We start from the raw sequence: 19970 nt of genomic DNA on the forward strand, positions 1-19970 counted from the left end.
GAGGGTTTTGTCAAGAAAGGATGCTGTATTTTGTCAAATGCTTTCTCTGCATCTATTGAGAGGATCATATGTTCTTGTCCTTTCTTTTATTGATGTTATGAATCACATTGATTGTTTTGTGGATATTGAACCAGTCCTGCATCACAGGTATAAATCCCACTTGGTCAGAATGAATAATTTTTTTAATGTATTGTTAGATCCGGGTGGCTAATACCTTGTTGAGGATTTTTGCATCCATGTTCATCAGGGAAATTGGTATATAGTTCTCCTTTTTAGTGGGGAGTCTGTCTGGTTTTGGAATCAAGGTAATGGTGGTTTCATAGAAAGAGTTTGGAAGTTTTCCTTCCATTTCTATTTTTTTGGAACAGCTTCAAGAGAATAGGTGTTAACTCTTCTTTAAATGTTTGGGAAAATTCCCCTGGAAAGCCACCTGGCCCTGGACTCTTGTGTTTTGGGAGATTTTTGATTACTAATTTGATTTCTCTACTGGTTATGGGTCTGTTCAAATTTTCTATTTCTTCCTGTTTCAGTTTTGGTAGTGTATATGGTTCTAGGAATTTGTCCATTTCTTTCAGATTGCCCATTTTATTGGCATATAATTTCTCATAATATTCTCTTACTATTGTTTTTATTTTCTTCTGTGTTGGTTGTGATCTCTCCTCTTTCATTCTTGATTTTATTTATTTGGGTCTTTTTCTTTTTCTTTTTGATCAAACTGGGTAGTGGTTTATCAATTTTGTCAATTTTTTCAAAGACCCAGCTTCTGGTTTCATTGATCCGTTCTGTTTTTTTGGTTTTTGTTTTTGTTTTGTTTTGTTTTTTTGGTTTCTATAGCATTAATTTCTGCTCTAATCTTTATTATTTCCTGTCTTCTGATAGTTTTGGGTTTTATTTGCTGTTCTTTTTCCAGCTCTTTAAGGCGTAAGGTTAGGTTGTATATCTGAGATCTTTCTTCCTTCTTTAGGAAGGCCTGGATTGCTATATACTTTCCTCTAATGACTGCCTTTCCTGTGTCCCAGAGGTTTTGGGTTGTGGTGTTATCATTTTCATTGGCTTCCATGAACTTTTTAATTTCCTCTTTAACTTCTTGGTTAGCCCATTCATTCTTTAGTAGGATGTTATTTACTCTCCAAGTATTTGGAGTTCTTTAGTCTCCAAGTATTTGTTACCTTTTCAAAGTTTTTTCTTGTGGTTGATTTGGAGTTTCATAGTGTTGTGGTCTGAAAACATGCCTGGTATGATCTCAGTCTTTTTGTACTTGTTGAGTGCTGATTTATGTCCCAGTATGTTGTCTATTCTGGAGAATATTTCATGTGCACTGGAGAAGAATGTATATTCTGCTGCTTTAGGATGAAATGTTCTGAACATATCTTTTAAGTCCATCTGGTCCAGTGTGTCATTCAAAGCCATTGTTTCCTTGTTGATGTTTTGATTGGATGATCTGTGCATTGCTGTGAGCAGGGTGTTGAGGTCCCCTACTATTATATTACTATCAATGAGTTTCTTTATGTTTGTGATTAATTGCTTTATATATTTGGGTGCTGACACATTTGGCACATAAATGTTTACAATTGTTAGGTCTTCTTGGTGGATAGACCCCTTGATTATGATATAATGCTCTTCTTCATCTCTTGATACAATCTTTACTTTAAAGACTAGATTGTCTGATATAAGTATGGCTACTCTGGCTTTCTTTTGTTGACCATAGATGGTTCTCCATCCCCTTACATTCAATATCAAGGTGTCTTTAGGTCTAAAGTGGGTCCCTTGTAAACAGCATATAGATGGATCTTGTTTTCTTATCCATTATGTCACCCTATGTCTTTTTATCGGAACATTTAGTCCATTGATGTTTAGAGTGAGTACTGAAAGATATGAATTTATTGCCATTATGTTGCTTGTAGAGTTGGAGTTTCTGGTGGTGTTCTCTGGTCCTTTCTAGTCTTTGTTGCTTTGGTCTTTATTTATTTGTTTTTGTTTTTTCATCTTTTCTCCCCTCAGAGAGGTAAAAAATGAGGTAAATAAAAAAATTAAAATTAAATTAGATTAAATTAAAATAAAAAATAAGATTAAGGAAATACTAAAATTAAAAAAATAAAAACAAACACACACACACACAAAATGGAATAAATGATGCTATATCTTTAGTCTGGGTGTTGAAAGGGGCTTGATAGATTAGAGAAAATAGGGGAAAGAAAAAACAAAAAGAAAAAAAACAAAAGGAAATTCTTTGAAATTTTGATAAATGGATACACTGAAGTAGACTAAAATTAATTGATGGAAGTAAAATAGAATTTAAAAATATTACACAAAAGTAGAAAATATAGTAGAAAATAATTAAAAGTATTTTTAACAAAAATTGGAAATAAAAATTAATTTTTTCTCTTTCTGTATTCAAGAAAAAGAAAAGAAACAAAAAAGAAAAGAAAGGAAATTCAATAGATGGACCAGCGAACAGAGTGACATACAACTGAAATTACTTTATTTTCCCCTAGAAGTCAAATTATGATGAGCTTTATAGTCTATACACTAAGCAGGCAGAGAGACTTGTGTTCCTGAGGAGTGAAGTTTGCCCATTTGGGCATGACTTAGAGTAATGGCTCTGTTCTCCACTAGATGGCGCTGCTTAGCTTACTGGGATGGATTTTTGTGGTGCTTGTAAGTGTGTATGTTCATTCACAGGAGTGGTGAAAATGGTGCACCCAGCTACCCAGTCTGTAGTAATGGAACTCTGTTCTCCCTGAACAGCAATTGTGCACCCATCCTTTGTCTTTGACTTCTGTCCACTCCCCAGTTTTACACAGTCCGTGACCAAGCCCCAGGCAGTGTCTCCTTCCTGAGTTTTGTCTCAGATGCAGCTCTTTTTCCCAACCTGTTACTTCTGAGGGACTGTGGCTTTGACCTGTTCTGCCCCTCTGCAGGAGGGTCTCACCGTGCAATGGCTGGGTGCTGGCTGCACCCAGGAAGTTTGTGGGAACATGCTGCTGCTGATGCCTAGAGACTGTGGCCGGGTGCCAGCCCGCCCCAGAAAAAGTTTGTGTGATAGTGTAGCAGCAGAGTTTGAGGGATTATTGAAAATCACAACACACATCTGACACCATGCTTCACCCTTAACGATGGTGTTCCAGCACCAGTGAATGTGGTTGTTCTCCTGGGTCCACTGGGCCCTTGCCTTTGGGGGACCCACACAGCCTCTACCAGGTGTCCTCCCAGCAGGAGAACCACCTCTCCCCATGTGGCCTGAAGAACCCCAGGCTCCACTTTGCTCCAGGGGATTTGCCCTTCCCACCAGAGCACTGCCAGGTATCTAGCTGTGGAGTTTCAGACTCTGCACTCCCCCTGTTTATAGTCTTAATGTAGTTTAAACCCTCTCCTTTCTCCTTTATCCCTTTTTAGTTCAGTCCCTGTGGCTGTTTCCACTTTTCCACTTTCTCTCCAGCTGCTTTTGGGGGGGGTGCTTTTCCCATATTCCCCTCCTCCCCCCGTCTCCGTCCTCTCTCTGCACACAAAAGCAGCTCCCTGTCCTCCGTGGCTTCTCTCTTCCCCAGTTCACCTTTCCATGTTGTGTATCTGCTGAATTCTGTGGTTCAGGTTGTGCAGATTGTTATGTTAATCCTCAGATCAGTTTTCTAGGTGTGCAGGATGGTTTAATGTTGGTCTGGCTGTATTTCACGGAGACAAGACACACAAAAAACTTTCATGCTGTTCCACCATCTTGGCTCTTCCCCAGAGTCATTTTAATTGAGATTTTGTAGGGCCTGAGCAGAGGAGGAAGTAGTGGGAATTACTGTGTGGAATGACCTTATAGAAAGAACTGCCTTATAGAAAGGGAAAGTGAGGATGCAAAAGCATGTTGAGTATAGAATCTGAATAGGTTCACATGGGAAACACAGGAGTTTGTGTTGTTCCCAAAATGCAGATAGGAGTCAAGAAATTTTAAGTATGTGAGAAAGTTAGCTTTAGTCTGTGAGATATTTATTTTGTGAGAACAGATGATTGGGAAGAAGTAAATGCAAGTGAAGAGTCAGATTCTATTGCCACATTGCAACTGAGAGACAATGAAATTAAAAATAATTAGTACAACATTGTTTTGTTTTTTACCATATGCAAGTAAAAAGCAGAACAAAATACATGAGACTCCTATTTTGAGACATTTGGCAATAGGCTGATCAGGAATTTTTTTTCTCTGAGAGAAAAGAAAGCCCAGAAGATGAGTCACATTCAACTTGGCCCTCCGAGGATAAAGTCTTAACCAGAGCATAGGGAGTTAGAACCAGGCAGAACTTGAAGAATTTGGAGTTCAGCATTGCTGAAGCAGCTGGAACTGGCATGACACAGGACCAGAGAAGAGGGGCCATGAGACATATGATTTTTTATGGAGAGGGGAGTTGCCCTTATGTCCCTGACTAAAGATTAGCCTGCCTATGTGCTGGATAAAACTCTACTAAAGGGCAGAGAGTAAAATGGAGATAATACTAAAGGTCAAACAGTGTTGGGAGATGTTGTATTTTCAGCCTGGACAGAGTAGGGTGACTTTGCTGACACCCAGACATTCAACTGAGACCAGAAAGACTGATTCTTAGGAGGAAAGGTCAAGCTTTAGAGTAAGAGATACTCTTATCACCCCAGTTCCCTACCCAAGGTCTAAAACTCAGAAACAAGAGGGTTCAGAATGGTTGCCATTAAATTAATTTGCCTTCCTATACCAAATGCAAAACTCTACAAAGGGTTAAAACATAGTAGATGAAAGAAATAATGCAGATAAGGGTAGAAATCAATGAGATAGAAAAATGAAAAAGAATAGAAAAAATTAAAGGTCAGAATTTAGTTCTTTACAAGGACTAATTAACATTAATAACCCCTAGTAAGACTCTTCTAGAACAAAAACAAATTCCATCAATATTAGGGATGTAGGGAGACATGATTAGTCATACAGAAAATAAAATGATATTTTGGAGGATTATGAAAGCTGTATGTCAATAAATTTGGTAATTTAGATGAAATGACAACTTTGCTGAAAAGGACAACTTATCAAAATTGAGGGGAGAAATAATAGAAAATCTCAATCACTTGAAATCTATTTAAGAAATTGAATTTCTAAACAACCACATTCCCACAAAGAAACACCAGCTCTACATGTTCTCACACTTTACCTTGTCTAGTCTTTAACTATTTAAAGTATTGCTTCTATGAACATTCATGTGAAATTTTTTGTGTGGACATAATTTTTATTTTTCTGGGATACGTGCCCAGGAATATGATTGCTAGGTCATAAGGTAAGTTTGTTTGTTTTTTAAAATAAATTATCAAGTATTTTCCAGAGTGTCTGTACCATTTTACACTTCCACTGGCAATGTAGGAAAGATGGAGTGTCTGCATTTTTGCCACCATTTCATCAGTATTTAAATTTTTTTAGGGGCACCTGAGTGGCTCATTTGGTTAAGCATCTGACTCCTGATGTCGGCTCAGGTCGAGATCTCACAGTTGTGAGATCAAGCCTGGCATCTGGCTCCATGCTGGGCATGGAACCTGCTTAAGATTCTCTCTCTCCCTCTCCCTATGTCCCTCCCCCTTGCTCGCTTGCTCTCTCTCTCTCAAAAAAAAAAAACCAAAAAACTAAAAGTAACAAGATTTTAAATTTTAGTCATTATGATAGACGTGTAGTGATATCTCATGCAATTTTAATTTGCATTTCCCTAATGTCCAGTGATATTGAACATATTTTCATGAAATGAAATGTCTATTAATGTCCTTTACCCATTTTCTACTTGGATTGGTTTGTTTTTTATTGTTGGTTTTTAAACAGTTTATATATTTTTAAATACAAGTCCTCTGCCAGATAGGTGGTTTGCCAATATTTATTCCCAGTCTGTAATTTGTCTTTACATCCTCTCTATAAGGTCTCTTATTGATCAGAAAATTTTAATTTTGATGAGAATTAATTTATCAACTTTTCCTTTTATGAATGGAGGCTGAGGTATCAAATTTAGGAACTCCATGTATCCCTAGTTCCTCAAGATTGCATGTTATTTTTTTTTTGTCTTAAAAGCTTTATACTTTTATTTACATTTAATTGTTCACTTTGAGATAATTTTGTGTAGGGTGTGATACTTGAATGAATCAAGCCTCATTCTTTTGACTGAAGAAGTGATTTGTCCCAACACCATTGATATAAAAGGTTGTTCTGCATCAAATTGCTCATGCATCTTTGTCAAAAAGTCAATGGGGCATATTTTTGTGGAAATATTTCTGGGTACTTTATTTTCTTCAGTTCTTCTATGTGTCTATACTACTGTCAATACCATCCTATTTTCCTTAGTTTACCTGTAAATTGGCATTTACATAGGCCACCATGATTCCTCCTACTTTATTCTTTTTCAAGATTTTTAGACTATAGTAAATATTTTGCTTTTTCATATAAATTTTGGACTAGATTATTTCATGAATACAAACAAATTTGCTGGTGTTGTGATAGACATTGTATTAACCCTATAGATCAATTTGGCAAGAATTAACATTTTTGACACGTTGAGTCTTCCAACCCATGAATGCAGTGAGTCTCTTCATTTATTTCATTTATGTCTTTCAATAGCATTTTGTAATTTTAGCATTCATATCCTGCACAGAGTTTTTTTTTAAGTTATATACCAGATCATTTTATTTTCTTTGGAGCAACTGTAAATGGTATTGTATTTTAATTTCAGTTTCCACATGTTGTTATCTGGAAATACAATTTATTTGTTTGTGTTGATCTGGTTACATCATTGCTGAAGTCACACATTAATTTTATAAAGTTTGTTTTTTAGATAGATTCCTTGAGATTTTTTTTACATAGATATGTCTTTTACAAATAGGGACATTTTTCTTTTTTCCCTTTCAGTCTGTATGCTTTTTATTTCTTTGCTTTGCTTTACTGTGCTTGTTACAACTTCTAGTGCTGTGTTGAATCACAATAGTGAGGGCAAACTTTCTCACCTTGTTCCCAATCTTAGGGATAATGTATTCAGTCTTTCTGAATCTTTTTGAGGATAATGGTTGTTGTTTTTTTTAATATACTCCTTATAAATTTGAGGAAATCTTTACTTCTAGATTGCTAACAGCTTTTTTTCCCCCATCAAATGTTGTGTGTTACAGATGGCTTTCTGTATGATCTGATCATATGAGTTTTCTATTTTAGCCTGTTGGTATGATGGATTTCATGACTTATTTTCAGATGTTAAAACAGTATTGCATATCTTGAAAGCTACAATTTGGTTCTGGTGGATAATTCTTCTTATCCATGACTGGATTTGATTTGCTAATAATTTCTTGACGAATTTTTTGTCAAGGTTCATGAGAAATATTGGTTTATAATTTTCTCTTTTTGTACTGACTTTATCTAATTTTTCTGTTAGTGTATTAATGGCCTCATAAAATAAATTGGGAAGTGTTATTTCCTATTTTATTTTCTGGAAAATGTTATATAAAGTATATGTTAATTTTTAAGATATTTGGTAAAATTCTTTAGTGACATCACTAGGCCTGGGAATTTTTGTGTGTATATGCATGTGGAAGATTTTTAATTACTAACTCAGTTTATTTAATAGTTTTAGGAATATCTTCTTTATCTGTTTTATATGTATCGTTATGGTGGTTTGTGGTTTTTAAGGAATAGGTCCATTCCATTTCAGGTATGGAATTTATGGGTGAAGTTTTGTCACAGTCCTTACTATCCTTTTAATAGAAGTGTTTCATTTCTGACGTCAATGATTGCCATCTTCTCTCTGCTTAACTTTGTCAGTCCTGCTAGAGATTTTTCAATTTATTGAATTTATCAAAGAAGTAGTGTTTTTTGCTTTTTCCATACTATTGTCTTATTTCAATGTCATAGCATTTAGCTCTTAGGTTTATTTTCTCCCTTATACCTTATTCTGGTTTAATTTTTTTCTAGTTCATTGATAGAACAACATATTATCAATTTGTGACCTTCCCTCTTTACTATTATAAGCATTTTAAGACTAAAATTTCCTGCTTAGCACTGCTTGAGCCGCAGCCTAAAAGAATATATTGTATTTTCACTTTAATACAATTATATGTACTTATAAAATTTCCTTCGAGACTTCTCGACTCATGGGTTTTTAAAAGTGTATTGTTCAAATTTGGAGAGTTTTCCTGTTGTCCTTGTCTTTTGATTTCTAGTTTGATTTCATTGTGTTTAGGAAATATATCCTATATGATTTCGATCCTTTTAAATTTGTGAAGGTTTGCTTTATGATTTTTTTTTCCAAATTTTTATGTAAATTCGAATTAGTTAACCTGTAGTGTAATGTTGGTTTCAAGGGTAGAATTTAGTGATTCATCACTTACATACAACACCAAGTGTTCATCATAACAAGTGCCCTCCTTAATACCCATCACCCATTTAGCACATCCCCAAGCCACCTTCCTCCACCAACCCTATTTGTTCTCTATCATTAAGAGTCTCTTATTATTTGCTTCCCTCTCTCCTTTTTTCCACCTTGCCATGTGTTTATCTGTTTTCTTTCCTAAATTTCACATATGAGTGAAATCATATGGTATTTATCTTTTCTCTAACTTACTTCACTTAGCATAATATACTCCAGTTCCATCTACGTCATAGGAAATGGCAAGAATTCATTCTTTTTGATGACTGAGTAATATATACATATATATACCACATCTTTTTTATCCATTCATCAGTCGATGGATATTTGGGCTCTTTCCATACTTTGGCTATTGTTGATATTGCTGCTATAAAAATCAGGTGTATGCGCCTCTTCAAATCTGTATTTTTGTGTTCTTTTGGTAAATACCAAATCCTGGATCATAGGGTAGTTCTATTTTTAACTTTTTGAGAAACCTCCATACTGTTCTCCAGAGTGGCTTCACCAGTTTGCATTCCCAAAACAGTATAAGAGGGTTCTCACCTCTCAGCATCCTCACCAACATCTGTTGTTTCCTGTGTTGTTAGTTTTAGCCATTCTGACAGGTGTGAAGTAGTATTTCATTGTGCTTTTGATTTGTATTTCGCTGATGATGAGTGATGTTTAGCATCTTCTCGTGTTTCTGTTAGCTAGATGTCTTCTTTGGAAAAACATCTATTCAGGTCTTCTGCCCATTTCTTAACTTGATTATTTGTTTTTTGGGTGTTGAGTTTGATATATTCCTTACAGATTTTGGATATTAACCTTTCATCAGATATGTTATTTGCAAATATCTTCTCTTGCCTTTCATCTTCATTGATTGTTTCCTTCTATCTGCAGAAACTTTTTATCTTGATGAAGACTCAATAGTTCATTTTTTCTCTTGTTTCCTTTGCCTCAGGAGATGTGTCTAGTAAGAAGTTGCTACGGCCAATGTCAGAGAGGTTGTTGCCTGTGTTCTCTAGGATTTTGATGGTTTCCTGTCTTACATTTAGGTCTTTCATCCATTTTGAATTTATTTTTGTGCATGGTCCAGTTTCATTCTTCTGCTTGTTTCTGTCTGGTTTTCCCAACACCATTTGTTGAAGAGGCTGTATTTTTTCCATTGGATATTCTTTGCTGCTTTGTTGAAGATGAGTTGACCATATAGCTGTGGATCCATTTCTGGGTTTTCTATTCTGTTCCATTGATCTATGTGTCTGCATTTGTGGCAATACCATACTGTCTTGATGACTGCAGCTTTGTAATAAAGCTTGAAGCCCAGAATCATTATGCCCCCTGTTTTGCTTTTCTTTTTAAGTATTGCTTTGGCTATTCGAGGTCTTTTATGATTACGTACAAATTTTAGTATTGTTTGTTTTTGGTCTGTGAAAATGCTGATGGTATTTTGATAGGGATTGCATTAAATGTGTAGATTGCTTTGGGTAGTATAGACATTTTAGCAATGTTTGTTCTTCTAATCCATGAAGATGGATTTTTTTCCCCCATTTATGTGCCCTCTTCACTTTGTTTCATAAGTGTGCTATAGTTTTCAGAGTACAGATCTTTTACCTCTTTAGTTAGATTTATTCCTAGGTATCTTATGGTTTTTGGTGCAATTGTAAATGAGATTGATTCCTTGATTTCTCTTTCTGCTGCTTCATTATTGGTGTATAGAATTGAAACCAATTTCTGTATATTGATTTTGTAGCCTGCAACTTTGCTGTATTCATGTATTGGTTTTAGCAATTTTTTGGTGGAGTCTTTCATGTTTTCTGCAGAGTATCATGTCATCTGCAAATAGTGAAAGTTTGACTTATTCCTTGCAGAATTGTATGCCTTTTATTTCTTTTTCTGGTCTGATTGCTGAGGCTAAGACTTCCAGTCCTATGTTAAATAGAAATGGTGAGAGTGGACATCCCTGTCTTGTTCCTGACCTTAGAGGAAAAGCTCTCAGAGTTCCCCGTTGATGATGATATTAGCTGTGGCCTTTTGTATTTGGCTTTTATGGTGTTGAGGTATGTTTTGTCTGTACCTACTTTGTTGAGGCTTTTTATCAAGAATGGAAGTGGTATTTTTATCAAATTCTTTTTCTGCATTTATTCAGAAGATCGTATGGATCTTATTCTTTCTTTTATTAATGTGGTGTATCACCTTGATTGATTTGCAAATATTGAACCATGGACTAAATCCCACTTGATTATGGTGAATAATTCTTCTCATGTACTATTGGATTTGATTTGCTAATATCTTGTTGAGAATTTTTGCATCCATGTTTATCAGGAATTTTGGCCCATAATTTTTGGTTTTAGTGAGGACTTTGGTTTTGGAATCAAGGTAATGCTGGCCTAATTGAATGAGTCTGGAAGTTTTCTTTCCATTTCTATTTTTTGGAACAATTTGAAAAGAATAGGTATTAACTCTTCTTTAAATGTTTGGTTGAATTCCCCTGGGAAGCCATCTGGCCCTGGACTTTTGGGGATTTTTGGTTGCTGATTTAATTTATTTACTGGTTATGGGTCTGTTCAAATTTTCTATTTCTTCCTGTTTCAGTTTTGGTAATTTGTATTTTTCTAGTAGTTCATCTATTTCTTTAAGATTCCCCAGGTTTTTTTTTTTTGCATATAATTTTTCATAATATTCCCATATAACTGTTTGTATTTCTGTGGTGTTGATTGTGAGCTCTTCTCTTTAATTAACGATTTTGTTTATTTAGATCCTTTGTCTTTTCTTTTTGATAAGTCTGGCTAGGGGGTTATCAATATTACTAATTCTTTCAAAGAACCAGCTCTTAGTTTTATTGATATGTTCTGCTCTTTTTTGTTTGTGTATTTATATATTGTTTATTTCTGCTCTAATCTTTATTATTTCCCCTCTTCTACAGGCATTAGGCTTTATTTGCTGTTGCTTTTCTAGGTCCTTCAGGTGTAAGGATAGGTTGTGTATTTGAGACTTTTCTTGCTCCTTGAAGTATTGCAATATACTTCCCTCTCAGGAATGCTTAGTTGCATCCCAAAGGTTTGGACCATCATGTTTTCATTTCACATGCTTCCATGTATTTTTTAAATGTCTTCTTTAGTTTCCTGGTTAACCCATTGGTTCTTAATAGGTTGTTCTTTAATCTCCATGTATTTGTGGTCTTTCCACATTTTTTCTTGTGGTTGACTTCAAGTTTCATAGTGTTGTGGTCTGAAAATATGCATGGGACAATGTCCATCTTTTTGTACTTGTTGAGGCCTGATTTGTGACCCCATATGTAATCTATTCTGGAGAATGTTCCATGTGTACTTGAGAAGACATTGTATACTGTTGCTTTAAGATGAGATATCCTGGATGCCTGTTTAGTCCATCTGGTCTAGAGTGTCATTGAAAGCCATTGTTTCCTTGTTAATTTTTCTGCTTATATGATCTATCCATTGAGGGAAGTGGGCTGTTAAAGTCCCTTACTGTTATTGTATTATTATCAATGAATTTTTTAATGTTTATTATTAGTTGATTTTTACATTTAGGTTCCTACAAGTTGGGGGCATAAATATTTACATTGTTAAATCTTCTTGGGGAATACACTCCTTTTGTTGATATAGGGCCCTTCTTCATCTCCTCTTACCGTGTTTGTTATAAAATCTAGTTTGTCTGATATAAGTATCACTACTCCAACTTTCTTTTCACACCTATTAGCATGATAGATTGTTCTCCATCCCCTCACTTTCAATCTGCAGATCTCTTTAGGTCTAAAATGAGTCTCTTGTAGGCACCATATAGATGTGTCTTCTTTTCTTTAATTCATTCTTATGCCCCTTGTCTTTCGTTTGGAGCATTTAGTCCAATTACATTCAGAGTGATTATTGAAAGATGAATTTAGTGCCATTGTGTTACCTCTAAAGTTGGTGTTTCTGGTGATGGTCTCTGTTTTTTTTCTGGTCTTTGTTGATTTTGGTCTTTCTTTCCCTTAAAATTTCTTGTAGGGCTAGTTAGTAGTCACTAACTCCTTTAATTTTTATTTGTCTGGAAACTCTTTATCTTTCCTCTTCTGAATGACAGCCTTGCTTGATAAAGCATTCTTTCTGCATATTTTGCTATTCAGCATGTTGAATATATCATGTCATTCTCTTCTGTCCTGCCACGTTTCTGTGGACAGATCTGTGAACCTGTTCTGTCTTCCATTGTAGGTTAAGGACTTTTTTCCCTTGTTGCTTTCAGGATTTGTTTCCTGTGTGTGTATTTTGTTAATTTGACTATGATATGTCTTAGTGATGGCTGGCTTTTGTTGAATGGGAATTATTTGTGCTTCTAGGATTTCGATGTCTCTTACCTTCCCCAGATTAGGGAAATTTTAGCTATACTTTGCTCAAATAAGCCTTCTCTTCCTTTTACTTTCTCTTCTTCTTCTGGGACTCCTTTGAGGTGAATATTAATGTGCTTTAAGAAGCCACTGAGTTCCCTAAGTCTACATTCATGATCCAATACCTTTCTTTCCCTCTTTTTTCAGCTTCATTATTTTCCATAATTTTATCTTCAGTACCACTGATTTGTTCCTCTGCTTCCTCCATCCTTGTTGTCATTGCATCCACTTGGTCTTGCATCTCGGTTATAGCATTTTTTTTAAATTTCTTCTCAACTAGTTTTTAGTTCTTTTATCTTTGCAGGAAGGAATTCTCTGTTGTCTTCTATGCTTTTCTCAAGCCCAGTTAGTATCCTTATGATTGTTGTTTTTAAATTCTGTTTCAGACATCTTACTTGTATCTGTGTTGATTAAATCATTAGCCATGACTTCTTTCTGTTCTTTCTTTGGGGATGAATTCCTTCATCTGTCATTTTGTCTGTGCAACTAGTTTTTTGTGTGATTATTAGGAAAATCTTTTTTTTTAAATTTTTGCTCCTGAGAGAAATGGCTACGGTAAAAAGTGGTCCAAAAACAAACAACAACAAAAAAAAAAAAACAAAAAACCAAAAAACCCAAAAAAACAAAACACACACAAAGGGAAGCTAGATCCTATTTCCCTTAGAGCTGAAGCTTTGCAGCACCCTATGAATGGTAGAATTAGTATGTGCGAGTGGTTTGTGTTGTGTTTTATGAGGGTGAAGCCTGCCGCACAGATTCTCAGGTGAACTTGCCCTACTGGAGATACACCTGCAGGGTGCAGCGGGGTGGGGCTTGGTGTAAGTGGTTCTAGCCTACACTGTGGCACTGTTTTGCTCATTGAAGTTGGTCAGTGTTGATGGGCATGGAGGAAAATAGCATTGTCCTGTTCTTTCCTACCTCAAGCAGGAAATTTGTGCCCACCACTCTTCAGGAAGCCCTCACAGAAGAGCCAACAATTATCCCTCTTGTGTCCCTGGCTTCTGCCAGATCCCTGCCTTCACTCTGCCTGTGTCTGAACTGTCTGCCTGCCAGGTGGTACAGTACTCCTGTATTTTATCTCAGGTGTGCAGCTGGATTTCACAACTCCAAATATTAGAGATCCACCCTGTGAGGACCTGTGCTGACCCTCTCTGGGAGGGTCTCACTGCACTTTTGCCCTTTGCTGGTTTGTCCTGGAAATTGGTTTTACAACTGTGCAGTGGTTTAGAATTTATGGTGTTGTGCAGCCAAAACCTGGCACTGAGATTTGCTGCCCTCAGCCAGTGCATCTGTTCCTATGCTTGAGAATGGGGCAGCTCAATGGCACCTGGCTGGGTCTTTTGTCCCTGGAGAGGCCATGTCACCACTCCCATGTGCACTCCAAGTAGGGGAACTGTGTTTCTCCAGGTGATCCAGGGGCCAGGCTGCCTGCTCTCAGGTCTCTCCTCTCCTTCCTTACTAGAGCACCATCAAATCCTCCATGCACTACCCTGGTGATGGCACAGACCTCCAAAGCTTCAGATTTGTGCTCCATTACTTATGCAAACTTGCAGTGGGTGGTCAGCCCCTCTTTTCCCAGTCAGTGGTTTTGGGGAATAGTTTTTCTTCTGCAGTCTCCTGCACATGCTTTCACTCTTTCTGTCTTGTTCCTCCCTCCCTGATCAGGGCTCCTTCCCTTCGCAGCACCTGCAGTTCTTTTCTCCCCCAAATCAACTCCCCACAGCTCCTACCTTCCACAGTGTGGCCACTTTGCCACCTCAGGTTTGCCATGTCTTCTTGATGGATTGATGCTTTTATGATTATGCAATGACTCTCTTTGTCCCAAGTAGATTTCTTTGCTACTAAGTCCACTTTATCTGGTATTAATAGAGCCACTTTGGTTTATTTTTATGAATACTCATGTCACATATATTTTTCCATTATTTTCATTTCAGTCTAACTCTGTTATATTTGAAATGAGATTCTTAAGAGTATTTAGTTGGGTCACAGTGTGTTTCTTTTTTCTCCTGTGTACTCTGTATTTTGTTTACTATTTTTAGACTATTTATACATAAATTAATTATTGATGTCTTAGGGTTTTTGTTTGCCATAACCCAGGTGTTTCTTTTTTGTTTTTGTTTTTGTTTTTTTTCTATGTTACTAATTCCTTTGTCTCTTCTTGCCTTCATCTGGGTATTTGGACATTTTGTAGATTACATTATGATTTATTTACAGTGTTTTAAAATATTTCTTTTTAAAGTATTTCCTACTATTATGGACTTTATACTATTTCAGTAAAATATTGAAACTGTTACTGTTTGGGTTCATTTATTCTCTGCACTTTTAAAATACAATTGATTAAATGTTCCTTTACATACGTTAAGTATCAGATAATATTGTATGATTTTTGTCTCAACAACCAAATAAGATTTAAGAAACTCATGAATGAAGAGATTGCCCATTATATTTACCACTATATTAATCCATCTCCCCCCCACCCCACCCAATTCTTTATGATGCTCCAAGCCTTCATGTGATATTATCACCTTCGTTTTTTGGAATTTCTTTTTGACATTCTTTAGGGGACCTTTTAACATGTTTTTTAGTGATAGTTATTTTTAATATTTTTCTCTTTTAACTTTTATACTAGAATTAAAAGTAATTTACCCTCTACCATAATATTAATACAGCACTCAGCCTTTTCTATATATATAACTTTATATATATAAATCTCTCTACATATAACTATATATACATAACTTTATATATATAAATCTATATGTATATAACTTTATATATATAACTTTGTATATATAATTTTGTGTGGGGGGAGGGTGGTGAGAACACTTAAGGTTTACTCTCAGCAAATTTCAAGTTTAGAACATGTTATTATTATTATTAATTAATTAATTTATTTTTTGAGAGGGAGAGAGATAGTGCATGAGTGGGGGAGGGGTATAACACATTATTTTTAAATACAGTCACCATGCTATACATTGGATCCCCAGAGCTTAATCATCTTATAACTTAAGGCTTATACCTTTTTTAAAAATATTTATTTTGAGAGAGAGAGCACGGGGTGGGGAGGGGCAGAGAGAGAGGGAGACACAGCATATGAAGCAGGCTCCAGGCTCCAAGCTGTTAGCATAGAGCTGGATGTGGGGCTCAAACCCACAAACCGTGAGATCATGACCTGAGCTGACATCGGAGGCTTAATCAACCCAGGCGCTCCAAGGCTTATACCTTTTGACTAGCATCTCTCCATTTCTCCCAACCCCCACCACCTGGTAACCAGCATTCTACTCTGTTTTAATGAGTTCAACTTTTTGTTTTTAGATTTCACACCTAAGTGAGATCTTACTGTATTTGTATTTCTCAGGTTGATTTCATTTTGTACAATGTCCTCTAGGTTCATCCATGTTGTTGTAAGTGGCAGAATTTCCTTCTCTCTCATGGGTGAATGATATTCACACACATACATAACACATTTTCTATGCCCATTCATCCATCCTTGAAAACTTCGGTTGTTTCCATATAATGGGTATTGTGAATATTCCTGCAATGAACATATGAATGGAGATATCTCTTTGAGAAATTGATTTCCTTCCTTTTGGATGTATATCTAGAAGTGAGATTGCTGAATCATAGTTCAGTTTTGTTTTTAATTTTTTGAGCAATCTCCATATTATTTTCCATTATGACCATACTCATTTACATTCTTACTGACCACATACAATGGTTCCCTTTTCTCCACATCCTTGCCAACACTTGTTATCTCTTGTCTTTTTGATAAAAAGCCACCCTGTTGGGTAAGAAGTGATATCTCATTGTTTTGATTTGCATTTCCTCATGATTAGTGATGTTGAGCACCTTTTTATATATCTGTTGTATATCTTCTTTGGAGAAACATCTTTTCATGTCTTTTGCTCATTTATTATTGGATTATTTGTTTTTCTGCTGTTGAGTTATAGAAATACCTCATATATTTTGGTTAACCTCTTACAGATATGTGGTTTGCAAATATTTTCTCCCAATACATATATTGCCTTTTCATTTTGTTGAGTATTTCCTTTGCTGTGCAGAAACTTTTTAGTTTGATGCAGTTCCATTTAAAACTTTTTGCTTTTCTTTCCTGTGATTTTCATGTCAAAGCCAAAAACTGATTGCCAAGACCAACATCAAGGAGGTTTTCCTGTGTTTCTTCTAGTTTTATGGCTTTATATCTTTAAGTCTTTAATCCATTTCAAGTTAATTTTTGTAAGTGGTGTAAGGTAGGGGTCCAATATAATTGTTTTGCATTTGGATATTTAGTTTTTTTCACCATTTATTAAAGAGACTATCCTTTCCCCATTGTGTGTTTTTGGTACCCTTGTGAAAGATTAGTTGATGTTCTATGTGTGGGTATATATCTAGGCTCTTAATTCTGTTCTGTTCTTCTATCTGTTGTTTTTTTAAGCCAATATCATAATTTTCTGATTACGGTAGATTTGCCATAGAGTTTGAAATCAGGAATTGTGATTCCTCAGCTTTCTCCAGATTGCTTTGGCTATTTGGATTCTTTTGTGGCTCCATAAAAATTTTAGTTTTTTTTTTTTCTGGTTCTGTGAAGAATTCCAGTGAATTAGGGATTGTGTTGATTTGTAGATTGCTTTAGGTAGTATGGACATTTAATAATATTTTTTTTTAAGTTCATGAATGCAGGATATCTTACTATTGCATCTTCATCAGTTTCTTTCATCACTGTATTATAGTTTATAGGGTATAGATCTTCCTTTATTAAACTTATTCCTTTTTTATTCTTTTGGGTGCTATTATAAATGGGTTTGCTTTTAAAGCAAGTTTATTAGTTTTAAATTTGTTAGTGTATAGAATCAAGTGATTTTTACATGTTGATTTTGTCCTGTGAAACATTACTGATTTTTCTTTTTTAACCTGTTTCTGTAATTGCTTACCTTACATTACTTCATTTTTGAATGTTGAACCAGCTTTGCATACTTTAGACAAATCCAAGTTGTTGATGATTTATAATTATTTTTATTAATTGTTGGACTTGATTTGCTAATATGTTGCTAAGGATTTTTTCATATATGTTCATGAGAGACATTGGTCTGAAGTTTTCTTTTAATATTTTTGACTGGTATTAGGATAATACTGTCCCCACAGAATGAGTGAGAAAGTATTCCCTCTGCTTCTATACTCTGAAAGAATTTGTAGAGAATTGGTATAATTTCTTCCTTAAATGTTTGGAGGAGTTCAACAATGAACCCATCTGGTCCTTGTGCATTCTGTTTTGGAAGATTATTAATTTTATATTTGATTAATAAATACAGACCCATTCAGATTGTCTATTTCATCTTGTGTGAGGGTTGACGAATTGTGTTCTTCAAGGAGTTGGTCCATTTCAGCTACATTTTCAAATTTGTGGGTGAGGAGTTGCTCATCATATTCCTATATTATCTTTTTAGTACTTATGGGATCCATAGTTATGCTGCCTTTTTAATTTTGATATTAGTAATTATTTTCTCTCATTTAAGTTAGACTGTGTGGCTAGAGGCTTATTGATTTTATTGATATTTTCAAAGAACCAGCTTGTGGTTTTATTCATTTTCTGTGTTGATTTCCTGTTTTCAGTATCTTATAATTTCCTTTTTTTTAGTTTACTTTGGATTCAATTTGCTCTTCTTTTTTTAGTTACTTAAGGGGGAAACTTAGATTGTTGATTTTAGATCTTTCTTCTTTTTAAATATATGCATTAAATGCTATAGATTTCCCCCTAAACACTATTTTTGCTGCTTCCCATAAATTTGAAAAGCTGTGTTTTATTTCTATTTAGTTAAAAAAATTTTCTTTTGACATTTCTTTTTTGAGCCGTGTGTCCTTTAGAAGCATGAAGTTTTTTAAAATTTTCTTTTATTTTGATAGCACACATGCATGAGCTGGGGAGGGAGGAGCAGAGAGAAAGGGAGCGAGACAGACAGACAGATGGAGAGAATCCCAAGCAGGCTCTGTGCTGACAGTATGGGAGTTCAAACTCACGAACAGAGAGATCATGACCTGAGTCAAAAGCAAGAGTTGGACGCTTAACAACTGAGCCACTCAAACATCACGGGAAGCATGTGTTTGGGATTTTCCAGCTATCTTCTTGTTATTGACTTGTAATTCCATTGTGGTCTAATAGCAGACATTGTATTATTTCTATTCTTTTAAGTTGCTAGTGTGCTTTTTATGGCTCAGAATGTCTGTCTTGGTGAGTGTTCCATATGAACTTGATAAAAATGTGTATTCTGCTATTTTTGGATGAAGTAGTCTATAGATGTCAGTTATATCCAGTTGATTGATGATGTTGCTGAGTTCAACTGTGTCCACTTTCAAATTATACTGTATCATATCACAAGTAGTGTGAGTCCCTTATAATAAAAAATAACCCTAGTTCTTTCCTCCCATCCCTTGTATCATTGCTTTCATTCACTTTACTTATATATAAGCATATTATATATATATGAAATATGAATATAAAATGTATATATGATATATAAGGTGTCCATATAAACATATGTAGTTAAATACATTGTTGCTATTATTTGAACAATTTTTATATCAGTTAAGGATAAGAAAAAAGTTTTTATTTTACTATCATATTCCCTTATCGGCAGTCTGCCTTTATGTAGATTTAGGTTTCTGACCTATATCATTTTCCTTTTATATATAGGATTTTTTCAAAATATTTCTTGAAAACAAGTCTGCTGGCAATAAATTCCCTCAATTTTTGTTTGTCTCATAAATTCTTTACTTCTTTCTTTTTGAAGGATAATTTTGCAAGATATAGAATCCTTGGCAGGGTGTTTTTTCTCTCATTGCTTTAAATATTTTGCTTTAATCTTTTCTTGTGTGCATGCTTTATGAAGAGAAATCTTATGTAATTCTTATTATTGTTCTTCTATAGTTAGAAGTCTTTTCCCTCTGGCTTCTTTTAGGACTTTTTCTTTATATTTGATTTTCTGTAGTTTGAAAATGATGTTCCAAGGTGTAGTGGGTTTTATTTGTTTGTTTGTTTGTTTTAATTCTGTGTGGAATTCTGTGAGCTTTTTGGATCTGTGATTTGGTGTCTGACATTAATTTGGGGAAATTGTCAGTTATTATTGTTCAAATATATCTTCTGCTCCTTTCTCTTTTTCTTCTCTTTCTGGTATTCCCATCATGTGTATGTTACAACTTTTGTGGTTGTACTGTAGTCTTTGAATATATTC

The 19970-nt window shown here is 35.1% G+C and overlaps 1 protein-coding gene across 3 annotated transcripts in view; it reads left to right on the forward strand.

Annotated features, from left to right (window-relative positions):
* LOC125923284 (A disintegrin and metallopeptidase domain 3-like) overlaps positions 1–19970 on the forward strand; it is a 138429-nt gene that overhangs the window by 15616 nt on the left and 102843 nt on the right. The window lies entirely within an intron of this gene.

This window comes from Panthera uncia, chromosome B1 (assembly GCF_023721935.1).
Source record: "Panthera uncia isolate 11264 chromosome B1, Puncia_PCG_1.0, whole genome shotgun sequence".
Taxonomy (NCBI): Eukaryota; Metazoa; Chordata; class Mammalia; order Carnivora; family Felidae; genus Panthera; species Panthera uncia.